The sequence below is a fragment of the Rosa chinensis genome, chromosome 7 (assembly GCF_002994745.2).
Source record: "Rosa chinensis cultivar Old Blush chromosome 7, RchiOBHm-V2, whole genome shotgun sequence".
Classification (NCBI taxonomy): Eukaryota; Viridiplantae; Streptophyta; class Magnoliopsida; order Rosales; family Rosaceae; genus Rosa; species Rosa chinensis.
In genome coordinates, this window is record NC_037094.1 from 34,947,093 (window position 1) to 34,959,620 (window position 12,528).

General features: G+C 38.1%; 1 long non-coding RNA gene across 1 annotated transcript; it reads right to left on the bottom strand.

Moving 5' to 3' along the window:
• Positions 1–4,479: 4,479 nt before the first annotated feature.
• Positions 4,480–7,486, bottom strand: LOC112179972. The gene is made up of 6 exons (XR_005804181.1): positions 6,576–7,486; positions 6,110–6,302; positions 5,943–6,031; positions 5,758–5,847; positions 5,522–5,596; positions 4,480–4,760 (listed from the first exon to the last, which is right to left on the bottom strand). It is a non-coding gene; the product is annotated as an uncharacterized LOC112179972 (long non-coding RNA).
• Positions 7,487–12,528: the final 5,042 nt, after the last annotated feature.

The window sequence follows — 12,528 nt, forward strand, 5'->3', positions numbered from 1 at the left end:
TGATATGGACCTAACACAAGTCCACAACCCTAAAAGGCTAAAAATATGGATTAAGTGAGCTGAAGAATCATTTCAAAAATGTGTCTTACTCATCTATCTGACAGTTCAACTTGTGAGATATACATCGCTATCATCATATCTAAGAAATGTTAAAATATGCATGTGAAGCTGTCAAGGACCTTCTAGATATAATAGTTGTTTTTATAACTTGCAGGCAATTCCACATGTTGTAGCTATGGTTAGAGCTGCTGACAAGAAAAGCCCAAGAGAGGCTGTTGAGTTTGTCCTACAACTGTTGAAGGTAGTTACGTTTTGGGTAGTTATCATACCTGCATGAGCAGAGATATATATGGTTACCAAAAACAAAACTTTCACTTGGCCTATATGGTCATACAAGCCTATAATTGGTCTCAGAAAAGTTCTTTCCAAACTTAATAAGCAAGTAAAATTTTGTGAACTTATTCCTTGTCTTGCTTCTGTACTATGCACGACCTTTCTTTGACAGTAAAACACTCACTTTTCTATATATTATTTAATTTCCTCCGCCATTAATTTCTAAAGGTTTATTCTGTTTCTAACTCTATTTTTTGTTTTGTACGAACATTACAATGACAACAATGGGAACTCTTATTCTGATGTGTTCTGGTTTTCTTCATTAATTCAGTCTGTTGGAGAACTTGAATTTGGGCAACAGGTTTGTTTTATACAAAATATCATTGATTCAATTGTGCCTGCCATACCTTGTCTTGCAGTTCTGTATGAACATTATGTTGCTCTACACACGCACACACATATGTGCGCGCGCGCGTGTTTTTCTGTAATTTATATTAAATTCATTTAAATGAACACTGGATGTGCATGTGTGTGTGTGTGTTTCTGTAATTTTTATTAAATTTATTTAAATGAACACTGATTTCACACCCTGGATAACAGTTGATATTACTTTCAATCCAGTGTCTACGTACTTCGTCAACATGAAAACTAAAAGGCCCATTTTGCTTATATGCTATATTTGTTTGACCGCTTACAGTGTTCTGGTTGTTTCTTCACTCCATGCAAGGTAAGAGGTGGATCTGATTGTGAGGATGAAGTTCAGAGCCAGATTCTCGTGACCACTAGCAAATGAGTATCAATTAAAAAAAAAAAAAGAATAGCAAGTTAGTTACTCAGTAAATAGGTTCTTAATGATTTTTATGCTCGACTGATTCATAGAATTAATGTTTGCTTGCGGTTCTTATTTTCATTATTCCTGGTTGATTTTATAAATGGTAGGAATATATGACGTTGCTTAAAGGAAATTGGGATTATGAAGGATTGACACTGGCTGTCAATACCAATTCATATTTTCAATCTGTAGTGCTAATCATAATGAATATGATTATAATAGAGTTTTGGGTGAATTGATTGTACTGGATACTTACTTATTTTCTGTACTCTCTACTTGTGTATTTTCAAGTTTGGTAATTGAATGGATAGAGTATTGTTCTGCTGCAGTTTCTAGGTATATATTGAGTCATTGATTACCAGATTTTCACCATGGGGGGAGCTTGTTCTAGGAAGAGAAACCATCGAGATGATGAAGATAGTTTTCGTAGAGGGATTTCCAGAAGGATACATTGAATGAGGAGGAAAAAGGGAGGGGGTTTCTCGGGTACATTGATCTATAAATCTGGAAGAAGAAGACCCAGCAGCAACAATAACCACAACAACAAGGAGGTTACTAGGAATAGCAGCAGAAGAAGATCATCGTCCAAATCCTCTGCTCCTCTGCTCGAGTTGGTCTGTTTGTCGAGGTCTCTTCCTTATTCCTATAATTCATCATTAATTTCTGCTACGTCTCTATTTGGTTTCCTAGGATAAATAAACAACTTAAAGAATGTTTATAGAACTGGGTAAACATTGATTTCAATTTGAGGTTTTAGATTGAGATAAAGTTTTGATTGTTTGTTGTTGTTCTGAAGCTGATTTTGGTTTTTGAGTTGCAGGGAGGAATCCAAGTTCTAATAATAACCAATCTTGGTCGAAATCTACAAGGGATTCTAAAAGTGGGTCTTGAAGAAAATCGATGTCAATGCTATAGGATATCGTTACTGTTTTGTTGAACTTCAGGTGTGTTTTGTTGGGTCAAGGATTATTCTTTTATCATGAGCTGAAATTGCAGTTCATTTTCTAATGTATACCTTGTAATGTTTGTATGCATTACATAGATCATCTGTATGCATTAATAAGATTGATTATCTATTCACCAGGTATTTACATAGATCATCTAATTGGCCACCTCTAATTCTTTATCTAACTTTTTTTTATTTTTTTCTTTGCAAGAACAGAAGTTGGAGAAACTTCAGGGAGAGGATCTTGTTGAAAGGCCGTTCAAGAAGAAACAGATCAGGATCAGGTTTCCTGAATGGGGAAGAAGTGGGAGATTTGCTCCATTTGGAGGTAAGGTGGGTTTACATATTTTGTTCACAAGTAAAAGTGCTACAAGCCATTTTTTTTTCATCTTAAAAAGATCTATTCATCTGCAAATTGTGTGTATTAATTGCAACCATATCTGTGGTCTACCAGGTGTTGTTTAGCAGAGCAAATCTCACAATTGAAAGAGGAGAGAAACTGGCCATTATTGGCCCAAATGGATATGGCAAGAGTACTTTGCTGAAACTAATAATGGGTTTACAAAAGCCAATAGCAGGTGAAGTTCTGCTTGGGGAGCATAATGTCCTAACAAACTTTTTTGAGCAAAATCAGGTGTGTACTGCCATTACTATTTGCTACTTTGAAATAACTAATAGCATGGGGTTTCTTCTTAGTAAAAGAGGAACCGGATCTGTAAATTTCCTTGTCAGAATATATTGTTGGTTGACTTAGCTTTTATGGGATACACGTAACATGCTTTGTTCAGAATTTTATGTTCAAAACTACTAATGTTGACTCCGTATCTAGTTCAGTGATTTTAATTTATATAGGGATCTTTTGTGTTAACTGTAAGTTTTTGAGTCCCAAGCATGGTAATTTTATTTAACCATTCATATGATTCTCAGTGGCATGCCTTCGCTTCTCATGTTTAGGTACAAAAATCTGGCAGTTAGTTAGTTTGGTATGAAAATCTGGTGGGTACAAAAATCTGGCAGAGAAAATATAGTCACTTGACTCAATTTCTCATAACTTTGTTATTATGTTCATGCCTCATTCATCAAAATGATTAAGTAAACCCTTTGATATATTAAATCAATTTCAGTGGGAGAGGAGAGGCAGCAGCCAACCCAAGCGGATATTGATCAAGTGCGAAATGAGTGGGGGAAGTTTGTTGTCAACTCATATGTGCATGAGCCTTGAAGTAGCGCGCTTGTTGCTGGTACAATTTTGATATGGAAAGCATCTTTTTTGTGCTTCTCTGCTGGTACATTATCATGCACCATGTGACATGTTTTGGAACAATACATATATATGTATCAGCTTTTTGATGTCCCAAGTAGATGGACATGCACTAGAATGCTTTTCTTATTTGAAATGTTGGCTTCAATGATTAGTGGTTTGCAAAGTTTATATTTGATGGTTGGCAATGTTTATATTTGATGAACTACTGTTCATTTAGTAAATGGACCAAATGAATGTACAATTTAATTCAGGAATGGGATGTTCAAATAATCAGACAACAGAATAGAGATATAATGACAACTGCCCATTGTCTGAATGGCCAAAATTGGGACAAACACACTGCAATCGTTCATATCACACATCAGTTTTTAACAAATCAGTCTCTTTTAATTTATACTCACACAACAGAAGCAATTGAACTCTGTTGTCCAAAAACTAAATCAGACAACAGTTGCAATTGAACTCCGTTGTCCCAAATGTTGATCATACAACAGATATAGTCTAAGCACTGAAGTTTGAGGATCAATCAGACAACACAAAAAATAAAAGTATGTTGTCTGATATGCTTAACATACAACAGCTTGAAACCAAGCACTGTTGTCTGAAGGCAGCGCTTCAACTGCTGCGCAGCTGTGCATGGCATCTGCCGAGCCATCTGTCGAGCCATCACACAACAATTATAACACATACCCGTTGCCTATTTGTTTATCAGACAACTGTGTTCCACCGTTGTCTGAATATTCAACAGACAACGGCTAGCTCTATAACGGTGGCACTCCAAATCAGACAACAGTTTCTGTCTGTCGTCTGATAAGGATTTTGGCATAGTGGCCCTTGCAAGCTTCTCTCCTCTCCAGAGCATTGTATCTAAAAGAAACAATAGGAGCATATTACACAAACAAACTACATACCATATTATATACAGACTCCATCCAAAAGAATAAAGAATTATTTGCTGAAATAGACAGCTACCTTAAAGAAAACAGAAAAAGGAAAGATATAGGCAGCAACTAAAGAACACTTCTTATGCTTTCTACTTCACTACTGTATTTTACCATGCAATCATTAAATAATTACACATATAAGAAAAAGGTGAGACAAAAGTTGGTCTTTCTGAGTTGTTCAAAGCTACTTAATGAAATTCCATCAGCTACTTATTACTTAATGTACAAAGCTCCCTTTTCCGAGTTCTAGAACCTCCCCACCCCGGCTCTAATAAATCACAGAAACTAGAGCATTGCAAGCACATCTCTAAACACCTTGATTACTGACCAGATCTTCCAAAGAAGCTTAGTGTTCCATTTGCAAGCACCCTTGGGACTACAGTCTATTTGCCTTAGTTCCATACTTCACCTCTTTGGTCCCCGTGAATCTGACTTACTATCCTGCAATAATTAAAAAAATCCTTACATGCTTAGCACCTGAAACACTGGTAAAAGATATACCACAATAACATTAAAATTTCATTACAAAGAACGTCTTTCAGCTGACAGATGCTATGAAACTACAAGGCCCAAGCCACATGTTGATGCATTTGTAAACTTAGTACACAACAATATATATTTACGTGCAAGTTATTCTATCATTAGTTTCATAAACAAGAGAAAACAGAACTTCCATCTAACAACAAAACCGAACAATCATGCACATGCAAAGCAATAGATAAAAGTGCTACTCACTACAATGTTATATTTCATACCCTCCCTGAATCTTTGAAATCATAGAACTTAACTAGTACTTGTTTAAATCAAACAATTAAAAAAACAAATGGGCAACACCAACAACATCAATACAAAAAGCGAGAGAACCTCTATGTTCTGTTTCTTTTTATTCGATCCGACTCCCCCTTCTTCTTCCTTTTTTTTGTTTTTTTTTTTTATCTTTCCTGTCTCCCTCCCTCACTTTAGTAGGCAACCAGCCTTCTTATCTTCCCAAATTTAAAAGAAAAAATTATAACAAAAATGATAAACTAAAACAATTATCTAATAACCAAAATATTATCTCCCTCAAAGTTGGTCTTCTTGAACAGAAACCAGATTAAAATATATGATTCAGATTCATCTCAGGTTCATTACAATCATCACTAATTATCACTAAATATAATAAAGTTAAAATGCAGAAGAAGCAAGTGTCCTAGAAACATTACCATCAATGTCATCATCCTCTGACTCATCCTCTTTGATATCTGGAAACCTTGATCCTCTTCCCTGTTGACCAAAACCTGCAATGACCAACTTTACAGCCAGTCTAAAACCCCAAAGGGGTATTGCTCAAACAAAAAGACAAGGCCAAAAGTAATGCATAAAAAAACCAGATTATTGAAACTTCAAGAAACACATGTACAAGCTGGGACAATTTCCCAGAGTTGAATCAATGTCAAACCTGAATGGAATTAACAATGGCTCTCTCGTAATTCGAAGACAGCTTCAAGTCTCTAACAGTTAATTTAGCAAACTTTGCAAATCTCTCCACCTGTCATCAATCACCATAAACTCAAAAACTTCTCAAACCCAAAATTTGAAAAAACACAAAGATAGAAAGAAACATATAAAGAATGAAACTTTTACCAGATGGGTTCCAAGTGAAGGCGTCTTTGAACCTCTGGCCTTTGACTTCGAAATCGACCCGAATTGGGACTAAATTCTGGGAAGTTGGCCTGCGAATTAGGAGTGAATTTTGACCAAAAATTCAGGGACCAAAACGAACAAAGGTAGAAGAAGAAAAAGAAACTTACATTCTGAACTTCTTGACATAACCTTTGGGAACGTGGCTTACATCCTTGAATTCCACTCCACCATAATCCCCAACCTCTCTTGGACCCGAAAATTCCCGAATTCCGCTCCACCACAATCTCCATCTTCCCATACTCCTGCTTCTCAGATATCGGGGGCGAAGCTGAGAACATCTCCACCACAATACTCCATCTCCTGCGTCTCATATGATTTAGTTGTTTGTCTTTTTGTAACCAATAGCAGAGCAGCCAAACAAAGCATGCAGAAACAATGCTACATCTTCTTCATTAGATTAAGATCCAATCTAGCAAACAAACAACCAAGGACCCTATTTGTTTCTTTTCATTATTGACAGAAAACAATATGATCAATAACACTCATGGGAATGGTCCGAATGAACTGGAACTAACTAGAAAAGAAAAGAAAGAGAAAGAGAAAGAGAAAAAAAAAAGCCCACATGGAACTCACCAGCTGTGAAAAAGATGAAGAGCAGCTTGCTTTATCTTCTTCTTTGCTTTTCTAATTCTCTGCCTTATCCTTAGTCATATGCATTCTCTTATGGCTGGGCTCCTTTATCATCAAATCTTCCTCCTCCGCCTAAAACGCAAACAAACCAATCAAAAGGCAAATTCAAGAACACCAACCCCTAAAGATCGGATTTTGAAATCAAACAGATTAGGGGAAACCGAAATTTGAGAGAGAGATGAAGGAGATAATTGAGGCCCCCACCCCCAAATTCAAATACTTCTTTGCTCCATGTTCCTTCCTCAAGCTCGATCCCACTCCTAATCCCATCCCCAAGCTCCGTCTCTCTCTCCAACGACGCCTCTGCACCAAAACCCTAACCCACCCCCAATCTCATCCCCCTCTTCCGCCGTCGCTCTTTGATACGCCAACTCGCTCTCTCACCACCCTCTTCGCGTAACATATCCGCCACCACCGCCATCCCGCTCTTCTTCACGACCCTCGTAACGTGAGGCCCGAGTTCGTTTTGGGATGGAATTGGGAAGAGATGGGAATGGAAGAACCCTAAAAGTGATGGGATGGGAAGGGAAGCGATCTTCAAGTTTGGTCGAAGAGTGATGGTCCGGTTGGGTTTGTCGAGAAAGGGTTTCTTGCAGAGAGAGTCGACACAACAGCGGGCTAATGAGTTTTGCAAATGGGGTATATGCATTGGTTGCCTCTTTCTTCTAGGGTTATTTTTTGTCTTAAGTGTTTTTTTTTTTCACCGCTTTAATTATATTGGGCTCATTTGGACAGCATTCAGCTCCCTCATTTGATTTATGGACAAGGCCCCTCAGACAATGGTTTTTCATATTTACGTTGTCTGAATGCCTAATTTTAAATTTTTAGTTTGCCTCCTGTTATTGTCTGGGTGGAGGGAAATGGGTTTGGAGGGAGCGAATGGGGGGAAATATTTGGGGAGAATGTTGGTGGACATGTTTCACTTGCAAACAGATGGATTCATACCACAGTTTTAAAAAGACCATCGTATAACCACTACGTGCTCTGGAAATTTAAGTGCTGCCAAATGGTGGAAAACTTGGCACCCTATTTCCATTTTAACCTCATATCACGCTTCTATTTATAAACGTCTTCAGAAACAATTCGTAAGTTTAGCATAAAAAACACCCGCTGGTTGAATTCATATTAGAAGACGGAAATTTTACAACCGTCGTCTCAAAAATGAGAAATGATTCATACTACGGAAAACAGTGTGACGTCGTATGAAAAGTGTCGTGTGATTCATTTTCTGTAGTAGTGATACTTAAGTGAATATATATCAATCATCTCGACCAAGAGTACAACGTTTATATGAGTGAACCATAATAAGATGAAGATTGTGCACAGTGTCCATGTGAAAACAATTACACTTGTGTGCGCCACGTGGTGGTGGCTATGTCTAAAATTGATGACTTATGGGCCTCTCTATGTCATAAGTCTGCATATTAGAAAGACAACATATACACATACAACAGCTTTATTTCAAGACCCCTACGTGGTGAGCAATGCAGCTCGCACGTGATCAGAAGTTAAAACATATGGGCAATATTTTTAGTTAATAAAGAAAGTAGTGGCTATGTGTTTAGCTTCGTAAGAGAAACCAGAACATCTAATGTAAGTGTATTTCAGTAGCAAGAGGTCGAAATCTGCATACCCCTTCAATATCAGATTGATAGATATAGCCTTAGTTTATAGGTAATAACTGCACAAGTAGCAGCTATAGGCATATGATCATCGATGATTTTGAAGAGATGTAAGAGTAAGAAGACTTAGCTTTGGCTCGTTGAAGTTTGTTGCTGGGAGCAAGATGTATTGTTGTTATTTAGAACGCACGTCTCTGAGCTTGGAGAAGAGAGGTATAGATGAGTAGGTGTCCAAAGTAGGTGTCTGGGTGTCTAGAGCAAAACCCGTCCCTTCTCTCTATTTTTTTTTTTTGGTACATCACCGAGATACCTACTTTGAAGTTACTAGAGTGTTATGCTTTGGAGAGATGGCGTGATAGAGCCCTTTTGGAATAGTTCCAGGTACATCAAAAGACGAAAGTTCTGCTTGAGAAGACCAAGAGCGGGACCACTTTTAGAATTTAATCGAGGCTGCTGGTATCATTAGAAGAAGAGTTGTCAACGTCCCGTTGCGCTAGGCTATGTCGCCGAGATGAAAATGCTATCAGGATGTGCCAGGATGGGCCATGAAGAGGTGTCGGGTTGATCACCGAGAGGAGGGAGAGATTCAGAGCGCCCAATTTTATTTTTTTTATGACTGCTGTCAAGAGTGATAGGCAAACCAAGTAGATTATTCCCCCACCGGGTTAGCACAGACCTGGAGATGATGATTCCCCCGATGAAGTCTAGGCTTGCTGCCGAGCAGGTGTCCAAATATTTGGGTGACTAGAGCTGGCGAGGCTAGCAGATGCCTGAGTTGTTTTAGGGTTTGAAGTCAGAACTGAGTTCCTGTAGATCATAGACATGTGAAGGGAATGTCAGTGAGGAGTCAACAGGAGATGAGGAAATTGCCTGTGAGGCATGGGTGCAGGGAAGAGCCACTGAGAGGAGATAACGATCGAGCTCTTACTTTTCGAGAAAAGAATTACCGATGAGGCCATCGGGATGGTCACTAGGATGTTGGTTCCTGGGTGGTTCACCGGGATGCTGGGCGTTGTAAAATTGACCCGGTGGATGTGAGAAAGGCAGCGAAGCTTGGAAAGTCATTCTAGGTATATTGAGTAGTTTATGCTTCCTCTATTTTGGATCCCGGTGAGGATAGCGGGATGAGGACATTCAGCACGTGCAGGGAACCTTCCCCAGTTGGGACTCCGAGATGATGAGGATGTCGGTAAGTCACTGAGACAAAGATGTCAAATCTCAGAGCTGATGGTGCCGGAAACTCACAGAGACTTGTCGGCAAGAGCTGCAAGAGATTGGGTACTGGAATGAGCCAGCGAGAATGGGGAGTTAAGCTCAGAAGAGTGAGTCAGTGGGGTGCTGGAGGGTCGGGGGAAGATTATTGGGGATGGGCTACCAAAACCAGTTTGTATAGATATGGTATTGCCACACTGATCTAGGTATTGCTGAGCGACTGATTTGGTGCTGGAATGCAACTTACGCGCAATAAGGGCACGGTCATCAAAGAAGTGGGAAATATTTGAACCCGAAATTATCGTACCACGGGGATTGAAAAGCTAACTTCAATCCTTGGATATGCCGATTACTAAGTCACCAACAATTTAACAAACAAAACCTAGAAAATAGCACTAAGCTATTTACATGCTCGGCTCGGAACAACCAAGCCTAAAATTGGTCAAGAGAACCATAAATAAATGCGAAAACTCACAACCAAATGGTATGGACAATGAAAGTGGTTTGTGAAATTTGATTTTTTTAATTGCGAAGAACATAAAATTAACAATTGAAAATTAATATTAAAATTAAAAATAAAGATAATAGAACAAATCAAGAAATGGAAATTAGGTCACTAGGGTATCCTCCTAGCCAAATTTAATGTACAAATATATTCCGACAATGGTCATTCAATTCATAAGGGCATCAAGAACCGTACCCAAGGATTTTCAAGGCTCATGGGTCAATAGATTCCTTAAAGGGTATTCCTACTCCGGATCAAGGGTCGTAGAAACTCAATTGGGACAATCTAGAGCCTTGTTAGGGCCTCTAGTTGCACCAAAAGGCGAAGAGCCCTAGAATCAAGGTTCCCAAGCTAGCCAATACGGCAATCAAAATTGGTATTGTAGCTAACCATGTTCTAAACAAGTGTCCTAGCCATAAATTAGAGAAGTGATTAGGTCCTCTAATTTGTTCTAGACATGCTCATCTACACATTCAAGAGTTAATCAAGCTCCTAAGCATGCATCTAAGCCAAATATTATAGAATAGAACATATGTCAAACACGAAATTGAAAACCATTAAATCAAAACATATTTATTACATTAAATCATGCTAGGGCTCAAACCCTAGCTTCCTAAATAGACTACTCACAACCCATCCACAAATCAACAACAATATTCATCAATTAATTAAAGAGGTAAAGGTGAAGAAGAGTGAAAAGTAACAAGAACAAGTCACAAATTGCTATGGAGCAATTATGACAAGCCTTGATTTATGGTTTCCCACTATACTCAATCTCAAGTCTTGATGTAGATGAGATCCCTTGAAGCTCCTTGAAATCCCTTTGAGAAATTGATGAGGATTTGATGGAATTTTGGTGAGGTGAATCTTGGTGAGGAGGAAAATGGATCTTGGTGAGGTGATAAATGGATCTTGGTGAGGAGGAAAGTGAATCTTCGTAAGGAGAAGAAATGGTGTGGAAAGGTGTTGAAAGGTGAGAGAGAGAGAGTAATGGAGCTGAGGTCTTGGTGGTGGTGTGCAACAGGAGGTGAAGAAGAAAAGCCTAATTGATGGTTGGGTGAGAGAGTATATATGGATGGGTCGGCTACTGTTGGAGGATGTATATATATCGATTGATTGATTAGGTCTCGAATTAATGGATGGATGCTCGGTGGTGTAGGGCTGGAAGAAAAGAAGATGATGGAAACGTGTCATACCGTAATAGGAAGAGAGGAAAAAGGAAGGAAAATAAAAAGAAAAAGGAAGAAAAATGAAGAACGTGCACGTGGGGGAGGGGGGAAGAATTATAATGCTGACGTCAGCAAAGTCATTTTTCTTTTTTCTTTTTCTTCTCTTTTCTTTTTCTTTTCTTCTTCCTACTTTTTACTTTCTTCTTCTCTCATCTCAATGCACTTCTGCATATATTATCAGAGACAATTGGATTCCACTCCCTTACTTTCTTCTTCTCTCATCTCAATGCACTTCTGCATATATTATCAGAGACAATTGGATTCCACTCCCTTGATGGCATTGACCATGGTTAACCCGCATTGACAATTTCATCCTTTTGTCGGAAACTCCATTTCGCTCCAATTTGGGGTCATTTTCTCTTGATTTCCTCAATTCCGCTTATTTCCTACAAAATAAATAAAAATGGATTAATTACATAATAATTAACTTGAAGATTAACTTATTTCTAGTATTTTGGATGCAATTACATGCATAGAAATGCGTGTAATCACACCCCCACACTTGAACTTTGCTTGTCCTCAAGCAAACTAAATGAAATATAATCCGAAAATCTAATAACTCATAAATATAAAGAAAGTGTAGTATTAGCCTTTCCAACCATAACTCTTGGAGAACTAATTATGTACATGACTATGAAGTAGACGTAAGCACAACATAAGATTTTTGAATTTGTAAGACAATTAAGATGCACGTGTAATAGATGCTCAAGTATATGCATGCATAGTATATGCATGCATTGACCATGTGTCAAATCAATCCACTATAATCAAATAGGCATATAGAAGACCCGACATAACCCACTAAACTCACATAGGTTCACTAAATATTACCGCTCAAGTGTTTAGGGGCTATATGTGTTTCACTCAAAAACAATTTCACAACATGCGCCGCCGTATGCTTGCTCTTCGATCTCATCTCCGCTGGGTAGCCCACAACATTCAAGATCAAGAGGTCTTTTATTTGCTTGTAATGGGGCTAAAGGCAAGTGGTTAAGAGAAATGAAGGATAAGAAAGACAAAGTCCATAGAAGTCGATGAAGCAACTCTCTCTTGTAGAGATTTAAGACTTTTGCTTTCGAATGCTAAATCACTCACTCTAATCCCAATGTACAACCCACTAACTAAACTATGTTATACCCTCTTTTTTTTATTTTTTCAAGACAATTTTTTTTTTCCTTTTCTACTTTCTTTTCCTTTTTTCCTTCAACTTTCTTTTTATTTGCACAACTTCTTCTTCTTTCTGTTTTGTTTTTTTTTTTTTTTGAGAACTTTTTTTCTATACAAATCACTCACCCCCACACTTATTCTTTTGTAACCTCACACTTTTG